Source organism: Haliotis asinina, chromosome 2 (genome assembly GCF_037392515.1).
Source record: "Haliotis asinina isolate JCU_RB_2024 chromosome 2, JCU_Hal_asi_v2, whole genome shotgun sequence".
NCBI lineage: Eukaryota > Metazoa > Mollusca > Gastropoda > Lepetellida > Haliotidae > Haliotis > Haliotis asinina.
In genome coordinates this window covers 38867419-38882528 of record NC_090281.1, presented here as the reverse complement: position 1 = coordinate 38882528, position 15110 = coordinate 38867419, and the positions used below count along the sequence as shown (strand labels likewise).

General features: G+C 40.4%; 1 protein-coding gene and 1 pseudogene across 2 annotated transcripts in view; both read left to right on the top strand.

Moving 5' to 3' along the window:
* The window catches only part of LOC137273700 (acyl-CoA-binding domain-containing protein 6-like), a 211338-nt gene that overhangs the window by 32800 nt on the left and 163428 nt on the right, over positions 1-15110 (top strand). The gene's annotated exons all lie outside the window — the stretch shown is intronic.
* On the top strand, positions 6098-6614 carry LOC137274206 (uncharacterized; annotated as a pseudogene).

Below are 15110 nucleotides of genomic sequence, written 5' to 3'. Positions count from 1 at the left end.
CCTTTGAAATGTCTCGCTTGCATCCCAAGTACAGTGTTGTCAGGCTCCCCATTGTTCTCGGTGCCCTTGGTTTGGTACCTCCTGATCTCTTGGTGCAGATCAGGAAAGTGCCAGTGTTCTCCACTGGGAGCACAGCCCTTCTGACAATCTGGGTAATGCAGAAGGCTGCAGTGTTAGGGAGCCTCCATATTCTCCGAAAAGTTCTTGGTGGGCTCGACTAGGCAGTGTTTCCTGGGAGAAGTCCCATTCGCTGTTTGGGCTTGCGTGTAGAGAGGCGAGGGCCCTGAGGTGGTGATGAGCTTTACTAGCCTGACTGTACCAGGATCACTCGAGCCTTCTCTGCTGCATTCTGTCCTGATCTATAAACATAATAACAGCAAAGTGATGCAGTGTGATTGGCAAGATACAGGAAAAGCATGATAAATATGTGGACCTCACCTATGTAATGTCTCGCTTGCATCCTAAGTACGTTGTTGTCAGGCTCCCCATTGTTCTTGACCCCCTTGGTGAGATTAGGAGAGCACAACCCTCCTGACTCTCTGAGTAATGCAGTCTACATTTTCTCCAAAATGTTCTTGGTTGGTTCGACTAGGCACTGTTTCATGGGAAAAGTCCCATTCTCTGTCTGGGCTGCGTGTGATGAACCTTACCTGTCTGACTGCAAGGATCACTCTCTTCAGTATATGTGTGTTATTCTGTGAAATAATGGTAATAGTGTATTTTTATAACATGCACATATCCACACTCGTAAACATACTCTTGGCACTACACAAGTACATAAAAATACATAAAAGATATAAACAGAGTTATGGAAACTACAGTGAATAGGTGCATAAAACATGAACGATTACAGCTATTGATGATAATATTGTGTAAAAAGGGTTTTGAGATTTGATTTAAAACAGCCCATAGATTCAGAGTGTTTGAGGTCAAAGGGGTGAGAATTCCACAAATCAGGGGAAGTGTAGGAGAAGTTCTGTATCCAAAGGTTTCAAGTTCGTAGTTTGGCACTGTCAGGTGATATTTCTGCTGTGAGTGAACTAAAGGGTTTGACCAGATCTGCAATGTAGGATGGAGACTGGCTGTGAAGGGACTTGTATGTGAGGCAGAATGTCTTGAATTGAATCCTGGCACTCACAGTTAAGCAGTGGAGCGGTTTTAGAACTGGGGTAATGAGACTTTGTTCGGAAGTACGGCTGACAATGTGGGCAGCTGTATTTTGGACTTTATTGTATTTTTTTCAAGAAGAGTGTCAGGTAAGTGAATATAGAGAAAGTAACTGCAATCTAGTCTGCTGAGAATGACAGCACAGATGAAGGAATCTGCAGATTCTGTGGTAATAAGAGGAAAGATACTGAAAGTCAGTGTAAGATGAGAGTAGCATATTCTGCACAAGTTAGGCTTAAATGGACAAACTGGGATCTAGGCGTATTCCCAGATCTTTCAACTGAGAGTGTAATAATCCTTTGGATGGCGCTTTTGCAGATCTACTGGCTCTCCTCTTCAAGGTTTAGGGAGGATACTCATCCCTTCCATGTGACTGTGCAGATGCCCATTCTCCCGTTCATGGGGATATGTGGGGATGTAGGGGCTCCTCAATTACCATGACTGATACAAAACTGAGGCACCTTCGTCAATTGTGGACTCAGTTCATCGCTTTGTGACTCTGTCTATCCTCCAAAGGTAGCCTCCAAGTAGCTACCGTTTTAGTTCTATTTGTAGAAGCTTTCGCCCATGCAGACCTCATGGACTGGGAGACAGGACGAAGTCACGCTTCTTGTATGCTCTGCAATTTTGAGGGGCAAAGAAGCAAGGAGTGTATGCATTGGCCTAGTTCGGGACTTCCCCAGTCACGTCGTCAGTTTTTCGACGACCACAAGACTTGCATCAAGATCGATTTAGGTTTCCATTCATCATTTGTCATTTTGGGGATATGGTATTCTTTTCGTGATAGTTTGGGAAGGTGGGAATTAGCACAGGAACAAGTAGGTTTTTTTTTTTTTTTCGGGAATAGGTATGAAGGGTGGACACAATGAAAAGTTAACTGTATTTAAGTAGGATTTAGGTAGGGAGGAGGAGAAATACGTAGGATTGTTTGTTTCTGAGTATTTTATTGGATCTAATCTCTTGATACATTTTTTTAACTCATTAAGGCCGAGAGCCGCATATATGCGGCAAATTAATTAGTTTCTCACAGCGAGAGCCGCGTATTGGGGGTAATAAAAAGCACCTCTTATTCAGCGAGAGCCGCATATTGGGGGTTATGAAAAGCACCTCTCATTCAGCGAGAGCCGCGTATTGGGGGTTTTACATTTTAAATTCGTACTGTACCTATAATTTCAATCAGTTTAGCAGTAATGATCAAAGATTAGCCTTTCTTACGAGAGAGGTTACTTTCTGTGTTAATCAGAAGAACTATTAATGTGTTTTGATAACAATTTCTTGCAATGTCGGGGGCTTATACAGGCAAATGAACACATGTCTGCGAGAAAAGGGATTATGAGATGTTGTTACAGGAGGTACGTGTTTGTTACTCGTCATTGGGAGTGAATACTAAGATACTCTGTTTGCACATTGATTGAATTAACGGTGACAAGGTTACAAAACCTTCCTCTAAATTAAATCATTCATTCGTTGTAATAGTTCATATAATGAATCGTAGACATAAATAGCAATACTGTATTACACTCATGTTCGTGTAGATTTGAAATAAACCAAGTTACTAATTTAGACCTAATTCATTTGCGACTATTGATTTTTAAAGTTGACAATGATACAATAATCGAATATGAAGTGATAACTCTTGCGTCTACTCATAATATACATATATAGTGCATGTAAACCATACAAAGGTAACTGGGGTATTTTGTGCAAGATGTGTCATGCTTATTTGAAACATGATTTTTCAATGTAATTTACATAAACATTGTGTAAGAAACGTTTGTATTTGATTTCTGTAATTATCTTATCCAGTGTAATGATCACGTGTATCAGATCCATCGTCAATAAATGGAGGATAATATATCAGTTAGGGAATTGATGCGAATAATCATTCAATCAGACAACACTAAATGAGATATGTGAACACCTCTTTCAACCTCAAAATAACAGCCTCTGGCCGAATGCATGTCCAGGTAAAGTTTTGTCCCGTGACAAGTGTAAAATAAACTAATGCACTGTTACATCACTGGACAACCTGTTTTGTGGAGTCACGCCCATTGTCAATCTTCTGAACCTCGTTTGTTTTCAAAACAAATATAAGTATGCCCATCTTCATAAATATTTGGGGAGATTCAACTTCAAGTGTATACATCACAATAAATTAGTATCGTGTTACTTTTTTTAATTCTATAATACCTGTACTTGAATTATGATATTTATTCGTAACAATGTACCGATTATATTGAAATGTTCAGCAAGCCATTATGTTGACGTACAAGTAGTGTGCGCACAAACTATATGCAAATAAATACTATCTCTACTCAATGGTTGGATTGGGTTATCCGGGGTAAAAATAATCGGATTGTGGCGCTTTGAGCGCTTCAAAGAAAAATAAACTCGTCAAATTTGCTTGTTAGTTCTACATGTACATATCAGGCATCCTTACGATTATGTATGTTCACGATACACAAACTTTTCATGATAGCTAGAGTTGATAAGACCGAAATCTAGCATATCGATTGGTCAACGATCTAACCAATAGTCAATCTGTATCCAAACTGTCTAGTGACCGAACGTGCTCTTCAGAAATTTAGCCCACGCCCAATCAACTGTTGTTTCCAATGTGACAGGTATCTCATGATACGATTGGTCATAGATAACAAATCAGGGAGTATATTGAACAGTTAAGATACAAAACGACCTATTCGGGAACTTTGATGATGCCCATCCCATGACCCTTTGTCTTATGTATGTGCAAGGAATAGCAGTATACAATATGTATGCATGTATGTTTGTGCGATAACGTATATTTTCTGCGTTAAATCTAGATGAACCAAAGCGACAAACTGTGAATCTGTTATATGTAAGACTAGCTTATTAATACTTTCCTTAAAATATTCAGTATACACTAGCAATGTATCAGCGAAAATGCTTCTTTCATAGATTATTTTGCATGTGCGTAAATTCGTCTTTACTGCCATTGACATAGATGTTTTGAACATCATTTGGTTTAAGTATGTCTTACATACAAAGATTCCAAACATGTGTGAAGAAAGGCACACTTACATAATCTCTTACTTTATGTGCTATTGAAAGTTTCTTGACACCTCTCTGTAATTATCACATGTAGCAACTAATTCCGTTGATCCATCATCAGTAAAAGCAGGATAGCATATTAGTCATGGTATTGATACCCTTGCTTATCATCATTCAGACTAGAGTAATATGATTATTTAGCGCTACTTTTGGTCTTGAAACAACAGTCTCCGGTAGAATTTATACGTAGCCACGCCCCTACTCCCTTATTGAACGGACTGCCCCGGGACAAGCGTAAAATAAACATGTGTTGTTATTTTGTCGGACAACCCACTTGATGGTGCTACGTACGCTTCAATTTCTGTACTGTATATGCACACATGGGTGCAGTCTGGTGAACCTTGATAGCGATACGATATCAGACAATACACAAATTGTTACATGATAGTTAGAATATACAACCAAAACACAACATATCCACTGGTCAACAATACAATAAAAAATCAATGTATCCAATCTGAGTGACCAAACGTGCCCTTCAGAAATTTAGGCCACGCCCCATCACCTTGCCCTTCCTATGTGACAGGTTCTCACGTTACGATTGGTCAAAGTATCAGCCAATATAATGAGTAAGTGAGATATAATGCGTTACATTCGTGATGTTTTATCCCATCACATGACGGGAAGCTTTGTTTTAGCATCGAGTAATGATAAATGTATCATGCAGTATGTATGTGTATGAATGGTGATGTATGTTTACAGCGTTAAGTTAAGATGAACAAAGTGACAAACTATAAGTTTCTATATGCTCCATGTTCTTACACACCTCTTGATACTTTCCTTGAAATAGTCAGTAAGCACGAGCAATGTATTGGCAAAAAATGTAGACGATTATAATGCAAGTTCCCCCCTCTTTTTAAACTCTATTATAAATAATATATTATAATTCAGTCAATACGATGAGAGACACAGGAGGAATTTGTATATTTGTTCATCTCGTACGTACAAAGACCGCGTAGGTGTTGATAAAAATACAGAACACACTGGCAAAGGGGTATAAGGGACAATAAATTATATGAAATGCTGTAATATATGTATTCACATCGGCCTCTTTTCCATCTTTACGACACAATTAAATAATCAGTACTTGTTTGTGAGACTAGACAGTTTCCTGTCATATCCGAGGCCTGCCAGGGAAATCAGGCATGATTAGCACTAATTAGCCTCGTCGCAGCAATCAGGCAGTCAGCGAGGGGCGCCAGGTGTTGGGCAGTGGAGCGGCTCCAGGGCTTAATGAGTTAATAAACAGGAATGGAAACTTATTATTCCTTCTGTTGTGACAGTGGAATCACTCTTACAGAACCTCCAGACCCGTTTACTGATCACACAAAGAGACCTATTATAAAAGGAAAAAGAACACAACACAAAGCAGTAGCCAACCACCACTTGTCATATATCCGTATGGTTCTGCTGTTACTGAGCATCTGTTTTATAACACTCATGCTAGGCCGACTATTACAGATTTGGTGCCGCAATCCGGATAAGGTTACAAATCCAGTTTTTCTAGGTTTAGTCAACTAAATTATGTCTGAAGATTTAGGTCTCAATTGTTCTTTGTTGTCTGAGACTGATGGTCAGTTTCATGGTAGTGCCGGTGGGGATCTGGAGGGACATCTGAGTTGCCACCATTTCGGCAAATTATGTATCCAACTTCTACGCCATATTCACCTCTTCCTCAAATAGGAGATGGTATTTAGTCTCAGGTTATGGTGCACATCAGAATGCTGATCATTGGTTACATTTCACTACACCATAAGTACAGGATAGGTTGCCTTCTGCTTTTTCAGATTCTAGAAGTTTAAATTGCTCAAGACAACCAAATCCAGCAGGAAATGTTATGATGGGACTTGAAAAGCATAGGTTACTAGTATCTCATCCTGAAGTTGTGCCTGACAGATTTGATGGAATGTCATCTGATTGGCAGGATTTTATTGTTCATTTGTGGATGGGGTGGATGGAATATGAAAAGGCTCAACAAACTTTGAATGTGTTTGAGAGGTGCAGCACAAAAACATTTGAGTGGTCTTACCTTAGGGCAAATCAGCAGCCATCAGGCAGTGAAAAATGTTTTGAGTCAACGTTTCAATCCCTTTGAGTGGAATGTAGCCTATAAGAGTGAATTTCGACATTGTCATAAAGGTCATGGTGAGTCTGTACTGGATTATGGATTTGAAGTCTGTAGATGAGCAAATTTAGCTTACCGTACCAGCACCCTTTCATCACTACAGGTACATTTGATTGATCACTTTTTAACTGGCCTGCATAAATTTGACATGTGAAAACATGTTACATGTGCACATCCACAAACACTTGGAAGCTCCATTTCATATGCCATGGAGTTCGAGGAAGTAGTATGACAGTGGGTGTTCTATTACAGGTAGCTTAGGGGCTTATTTAGGCTTAATTTCAGCCCCCATCCCCAGTCCAAAATAGAGCGAGGGTGTGTCTCGAGCCATCCTTGGATGTGCCCGAATTTGTTCCAGGTTTGAAAAAAGGAGTAACAGATGAACATGTGGGTGGTCATCCTTGGTTTAAACAGTCATGATATTTGGCAACTGCGTCTGCCATGAATTCTTTGAAGTGGATCTGCCACGAACTCCTACGAAGTGGATGAGGAAGTATGGGATATTGCATGCTCTGGTCTCGAAGCTGTAATCGATTAACATATCCATGAGACGTGGTAACCACTTGGTCATACAGGCATACATGCTGGTGAATTTCCCTTGACTGACGACTCAATGCAATGCAGCATAAATATCGAGTCCATAAACATCCACCCTAATGTGTCTGAAAAGCCATGCCTCGATCAATCTCCACATGTCGATAATAAGAGACAGAGATGAATCTTAAAAAGAAAGAGGGCAATACATGAGGGATGATTTGTAACTCCTTTTGGATGAATCCCCTTCCAAGTCCGTCTTTCAAGTAATACAAACTCTGCTCAGCGTCTTTGATGTCCACTCGGTCAACGTGGTATGTTTTCATGGACCATGGTCTGTTGTGTGACGTTTATTCCCTCCTTTGAGTTCACCAGGCTGGTACAGATACCTCACGGTGATACAGTCTGGTAGTTTTTTCTCTTTGATGCCGTGACACGCTAGTGCAGCCGATTTGGTTGTCTGAATGGCTTTAACATGTCGTTTATTGAGGAGTCAAGTGACTTCGTTGTTGATTGCCGATGCCATGTGTGGTAAGTGTGCCACCCATTCTGTTGTTTGTATTTCAGGATTGACCATCTCTAGGGCATATTGATGCCCAAACACATGCTCGGCAACTTCAGTGGGCTCTGGCCATGCCTCCTCTCACCTGGGCTTGCATCCAGAATTGGCAAAGAATTTCATTGGCCAGTGCCCCGTTGTTCAAAACAACCTTAGCTAAGATCAACCTTAAGCACTAAGGTTAGAGTTACAATCACCCTAAGAAAAAGATACGCCTGTTGCACAAAACAACCTTAGGGCAACCTTAACTTGGGCTCCAACCTTAGCCGTAACCTTAACCTGTGGATGCCGATTTTCTTTTTCAGGCGCACATTTTCATAATGTTTGAAAAGTGAACGTTGTGCGAGAATTGCGCTAGCGTGGTCCTGGATCTGTGTACGGCTATAAAATTAAACAGAAATGTAGAATATTTAATTTCCCATCCGTTGGTATAAATATAACTGCGACAACCTCAGGGATTTGAAAAATAGATACTGCTAAATGTTGTCCAAAACTTTTGTGTGTGTTAAAAATCATTAAATTTCTCCGTTTTTATCGTGTACCAATAAAAGCACTCTGCTACGATTTTTTAAATTTATCATCTTTACGAAAAGTGTGAGGGAAGAAAATACAGCCTAGTGTATATGAAATGGATTTATGTGTTAATGCACAACGTTATACGCTCAATATTAAAAATGACCCGCAATAAATGTCAAAAATGGATTCTCCTCTATGACGTATACAGGGAGATGATGCACGCATAAAGATAAGGGGACATAACCCTGCTATGCTTTACATCAGGTCAGTGTAACTAAGACCACATGGAGAGAATTTGCTGTGAATACGGACTGTATATTTTCGTAATGTTTTGTACACAGTGAACAAACCTATTCCAATACAAAGTTCCCCAATGTGAGCGGAGACGTTTTGGTAGTTTCACAGTTTGTAAGGAAAGATACCAATGTACTACATGAGAAATCGATTTGGATGGTAATACATAATTTAGTTCTTCGATTCCCAAATTCTGTTTGTGTAGATGTGTTTTGATTAATTTTACATCACTACTAACGGAGTAACAGACACATCTTCACATGTAATGACATTATATAATTATATAATGCAACATTTTAGTTGACGTCATGGCATGTTTTGTACATTTTGTGACGTCGGAAAAAGACGACACTGCTTTGCTGTATATATCTCACCTAATTTCCATAGACTATGTCAAAGGTCTCGGCTACTATGCCAGAATTCAACACACTTTAGACAAAACGAAATAGTGTCCTGAATATACCAACAATTAGACGGTTTTACCACGTATCTTATTGTGAGCAACACGTGCACCTGCCTGGCATCAATTTAGCGTAAATGATTATTCATTTAGGATATAAACATTTATGATTATGTTATTTCTCTTCATAGGTATGTAATGAAAGATAAAAAGAGAGAACTATTAGATTGTGTACGTAAGGTGTGTCCAAATTAAGACATGACCTGTTATATATTCTTAAGCAGTTTTCGTATAAATATTGAGTTAGATATCCTAGTTGCTATCAAAATATGTTTCAGAACGTTTTTGACAAACAGGCACCTGGTCAAAATACGCAAAATATACATCACAATACTGAAAGTGCAATCGGAATGATATGAACATTGTGTTTACTCTTGTTCAACCGACCTTCACCTCAAAGAAATTGCCTAATATGTGCAACAATGTTGACGTGTGACATCACTACCCATGACCGATTTCTTTCAAAATGGCGGCTTTGCTGACAAGGGTACATCGGATTTTGCGAGGACTCTTGCCTTGATTCAGGGATCTTTTGAACATAAATATGAGATGTAAGTAATCAGAATTATTCTGAGTATCTGTGTTTTGTTATATGTTTTTACCATTTTCAATGTAAATAACGGGAGAAGCCAGAAATGCCAATAAGTACCGTTGTCGTTCTGCTTGGTTTTACGTCAGTCATGGCGTCACGTTGCACGGAAACTTTGACAGTTGCCAATGAATCATTAAATGATTGCATTGTATATTTTTTAAGTTGCTATTTCTTGCTGCGAGACTCTTCAACTTAATATTCTAGGGGTACTTAACCATTGTAAGCAATGATTACACGCTGGATGCTGGAAAATTTCCAAAAATGCCACGTAGTATAAAATCGGATTTTTTCTTTGTTTACATTTTAAACGCACAGTCTTTCGAGCAACGCATTCGTTCCCGTTCGTTTTATGTAGACAGTTGGTGTTGGTGACATTTGTAATTTTATTCTATGATGTGTGGAGAATTCAATGATGCATTTGTCACAGCAGACTATGAAGTATACGTGATATAATAGGCCTCTCAATATCGGCCTTGTCGAAACGTGATTTTGTAAACACTATCCAATATGGCGGAAAGAGTACTAAGTGTTTTTTCGAAAACATCCCAACCAATCCTTGGTTCATCGGCGACGTTTCAGAATTATCATAACTGGTTTTCATGAAAACTTGATATCAGTGATCATTAATATGCTATTTTTGACATTCCCATTTCTGTACACTCTCTGCTTCCTCAAAATAAAAGCAGCCGCCATATTCCCTTTCCAACCTTAGAGACGCTAAGGTTGGGTCGAACCAACCTTAGTTATCAACCGTAACTTAAGGTTAACCTTAGCTGAGGTTTTTTCGTGCAACGGGAGGCTAACCTTAGTAAAGGTCTAAGGTTGAAATCTTAGAGATAAGGTTGACCTTAGAGATAAGGTTGTTTTGAACAACAGAGCACAGGTCAAGTGACTGTATTTGTATGTAGATATGTTCTAAGGCATGACCAACTTGACTTGAATCATTGCTTGTTAATGGTTCCACTTCCTTTTAGCAACTGGCCACGTCCACAATGGTCAGGGCGTACCTGTGTGTTTTGTTTCTCACCCTGTCGTGTGAGAGAAACAGGAGCGGTGCGATTGGGTATGGCAGTGTCGAACTTCCTTCTTGGGATGTATCGGGAAGCCAGCAGGTAGACTTCCCAAATGGCTTGTTGTTTGAGCCAAGCTTTGGCGAGCTTTGGTATGGCGCCCACACCTTTCCAGTGGCCTGTACTAAACCTTCTCCATGATACACACCTTTCCAGTGGCCTGTACTAAACCTTCTCCATGATACATGAACACTATTGTTTGATATTGATGTTGACCTACGACATGGCCTGCATGATCAAGTGAGCATTGCACCCTCTCAAATTGTAAAACACCACTTCGATGAGGATGGTTTCTGGATTGATTCTCCATTTCATGTTGCATGCATTGTGGGCGGTGCCATGGTAGTGGCTGGTGATGTGACAGTGTTCCTGAATGACATACTCTTTCAGGGGTTGGCAACAGATAATCCTCTGGAATCATATCCATGGGAATGGGATCTGACACCGCTTCCCTGATGGTTCTCTTTTCACGTAGCAACGACGCAAGAAACATGTTAGCTGTGTTGGGACCTCGATAGATGATGGGAGTGTGTCCATATCCCTGTCGCACCGAACGACCACACACCCGAAACTGCAAGTTCAGTGTTCCTGCGTTTTGTGTGTGTAACTTTTGTCTGAGGACGGAGCGACGGTGTCGACGTTTTTATAATGGATTCGAAGTCCACGTAGATGACGTTAGGCATGGGTTTTTGATGTTTGTGATTGATGAATGTCAAGATGTTTTGATATTCTCGAGGCATGTCGATTTGGATCGCCGTCTCTTCCATGCCTAGGTAATCCTCCCTGTGTGATTCCAGTAGGTCGGCTTGCATGAATACATGTAGGCACTGTTCTCAGAAATGTTTCTTTTCTTTCTGCAACGACTGGCTGTACAACTACTGGCTCAAACTTTTAACCACCATGTAATGATACTGATCTTCTTTCTTGATCAGAAATATGTTGATTCTATGTCCAAACCTGGAGCTGATTTGGTGCGCACGATGGTTTTGTTGCCTTTGTGACAGAACACGTTGACACCCGCTAAAGGATTTAGTTTTTCAAATCACGTCCAGATGGAGAAGGGTGTTAGGCGCTCAACACCTGTGAAGTCGAACCTGTATGCTTCGATAGATAGCTGCAACGGCCACAAGGATTACCAGTTGGTTCGTGCGTAGCAGCAGTGTGACCACCACCACCGTGCAGTAATGATTAACATCGCTTTGGTTTCGGAGTTTACGAGGGCCTTTTCATCCCAAAAATGCTTTGGCATGAGGAGCTAGAGCCAGGATCCACCACTGATCATGAGTGGTTGGTAATTTGGTATGTCGAGATAAATGGTGTTGATGTTGTATACCACATACCCTGAGCCCCTGTTGGTATATTTCTTCAGTGAGTCTTGCTTTTTTTGTAACGCATCGATGGTGGATTCTGTGTGAGTGAGGACTTCTTGCTTGCCTCAGAAATAATGCACAAAGGACTGGTGCTTTCGCTTGTCTGCATTTTTTCGAGTGTCATTTTCATCGTCAGTTGGTATTTAACACTTTTCAAATTGTTCAACTCTTTGTGAAGTTTACTATCGATGAAGGACTAGAGTGAATCAGAGTCGATATTGGAATTGACCATTTTCCAGCCTCTCAGATACTTACCCATGGTTTGAAGACAGGTATCCTTTGAAAGCTCTGAACGTCAACAATGTCGCTAAACCCTTGCCAAGAGTATTTTCCTACTTGTAAGGAGTGATTTCATTGGATAACAATTGGTTTCTAATGAGGCTTATTCATCACAGACTGCTATAAGGATCGTGATTGGTCAAAATCCGGCACGTGACCCCTAAGGCAGCACCTCATATTACAGCCATGGATACTGTCCTTGTTATGGAACTAAGTGCATGTATTGTATTAAATTATGACCTATGGCAATGAAGTTTTATGTACATTCAGGCCGCGTTAGTCCGGACCCCAACAATCCGATTCCCGCGATATCCGAACACTAAGCTGTAACCAATCTCATTTACTATGTAAACTCATTACCTGTTGATTCAATAATCTGGTGCTTCATTCTCCATATCCGGACGTTAATTAGCAGTAACACAGTTTTGCTTCATTACTCCGGCGGTACATCAAAAAGGTTCAGATAATCAGATAATTCTTTTCAGTAGTCCATACGTTTCACTATCTGAACGTTTTTTATGAAAAACAGAAGTGTCCGAATTAATGCGGCCTGACTGTATATATTTTAGCATTAAAATTCATGTCTGAGCATCAAGTTCAAGATGACCGAAAAAGACGAGATGTCACTTGAATTATTTTACCTGATCGCACAATGAAGATGAAAATAGTAACTTATAAAGTACGTCTAAAAACTTTAATGAGTACTGTTGTAGATTACATTCTTCAGTTTATTCAATTTGTTTGATTATTTCTTCAAAACATCCTTGCTTTGCTCTTAAACAACTCTGATGTAGCCAAGAATTGTGGTTTTCAATAACATTTTAGGGTGGGGTTGGTGGGGTGTGTTTCTTGAAAATCACGTCTCTGATTGGACAATACTTTAAATAGCATCCAATTGCACAATTGCGTAGATTTCAAACCCTGGATAGCATGTTCAGCCACAGCATGTACTTGGTCGTCCTTGACAATCACCTTGATTTCTGGTGGGTGCGTAATCGCCGGTAATTTTTTTAACCTCATCCCTCTGATGGTAGGCTCATATGCCTTGTCTGAACAGCTGGTTGGACACATGCTTGATGATCACCTCAACGTTGCTAATCTCCGAGTTCCAATACTTTTCATTGACCCTTTGAAGTGGTTGAACTTCTTCCTTTTGGAAGATCAAAATGCCCTGCCTTGAACTTGCAGGGACATTCAGATTGACATTCCACAATGTGTTGCTCATGTTGGCAACGAGCTTCCTGTGATGCAGCCTGCGATCATAGAAGATGGCTAACATGCCCAAATACTGATTGCAAATCTGACGGGCCAATTCCAGGCTTGTGACCTTATCGAACTCCAACGAAATAATGTGGATGGTGTAGCTAATACTCTCATAATCACCTGTCTATAATCGCTAAACATGAGTTCATGCTCCAGCCGATTGCCCAGCGCGGCTCAGTATAGCATGTGACCCTCCAGAAACTCGTTGTCAAGTGGAATGCTTGCTGTTTTCCCATTCACTTGTGATGTCATTTTTTCTATTAAAAATATACCATATATGTTTAACAGATAAATTCATCATGGCAGAAAGTGGTTTGGGCAGTTACGATGATATGAAAATGGACGATTTGTGGGGCGATGAAGAGCCCATGCTCGATGGTGTTGATGATCATGAGCGATCAACTCTAAAGCAGACCATCAACGATTATCATGATGGTTTGCAACGAGATAAAAAGTATGTTGAACCACAGCATCATGAAGCAACACTAAAACCACCAACCCCATCAGGTGGTGACGGCTCTGACTTCAGAGGCTTGAAATCGCAAATCCGTTTCTATGCCCATCAATCACACAGTTTTTTCTTTGCCTCATCCTGTGGAAGTGGGGCACTGATTTCTTTCAAAATGCATCTGATCTGGTAGTACATGTGAATATAAAACATGGATTGCCGCAGTGAATAATTATGTGTTTTTCAGCGACACACCACACCCCGTTGATGCACACCACATAGCAAATTTAAATTGATTCTGCCAGAACTGCATCGGATTGTTAAACCAAATGTGTACTGCTTTTACATTTGTGACCGTAAGCCTGTACTTTTCAGACATTGAAAAAGCAAGCTTAAAAGTGGGACCCATGCTTTGCATCCACCATGATTTTCATGTGTGTGAAATCATCAGCAGTGACCTTTATGTTGAAAATTATAATTACATACATATATATTATTTCAATATGTACATCATGCTCCCTAGAATCACGAACAGTTCCACAGCTGCGATTGATAATTACAATGGCAGAACCGAATCATTTTTGTTTTTGCAATACTGTACATTAATGTGAGGCAACATCATTGAATTGTAACTATCAGTTTTAGATACAAAATATAATTCTGTTCATATGGTATTCCTCAGCCTCTCGTTGCACGTCCAACAACAACAATAACTCGAGCTTCGGGTCTGGGAATGGGCATGCGACTGAGTAAATGCACCAAGTTTGCGATCTCTGACCTCGGGGACATGCACTGCTTTGACAAATGTGGCATCAAGGGCAAACTGTCTTCCCTGCTACTCAAAAACAACATTTGCAAATGTGTTGAAGTGAGCGGTGGTGGGGGTTGTAACCGAGGAGATTTAGACGATGTTGAGACTGGAGGTCTCTTAAAAAACACGCAGTATAATATCATTCGCAATGCCAATAACAAATAGGTGATGGTTTAGGCCTTCAGTGGTAAACGGTTTGACCTGGACAGCATCGGAAAGACGGGCATCGCTCAAAACATGCCACACACTTTTGTCTTCACAGATGACACATGACACAAAGACGCAGCATTGTCATCAGCACACTGTCGAGTCAAATAGCTCACATCAAGCACGTCGGAGACGACGTTGCAGCAAGTATTGGAATTTGACAGCATGGTCAACATCCTGCAAAATCTGCCGGTGGAATCCACACTGATCATCCAAGCCTACCTCGCCGAGTCACAGGTTGGTAACAACATCGAAACCGTGAAAGGTATCAAACTCAAGTGGATCCCAGGAACACCATTACCACGTTTGCTTTGTATACGTGTGA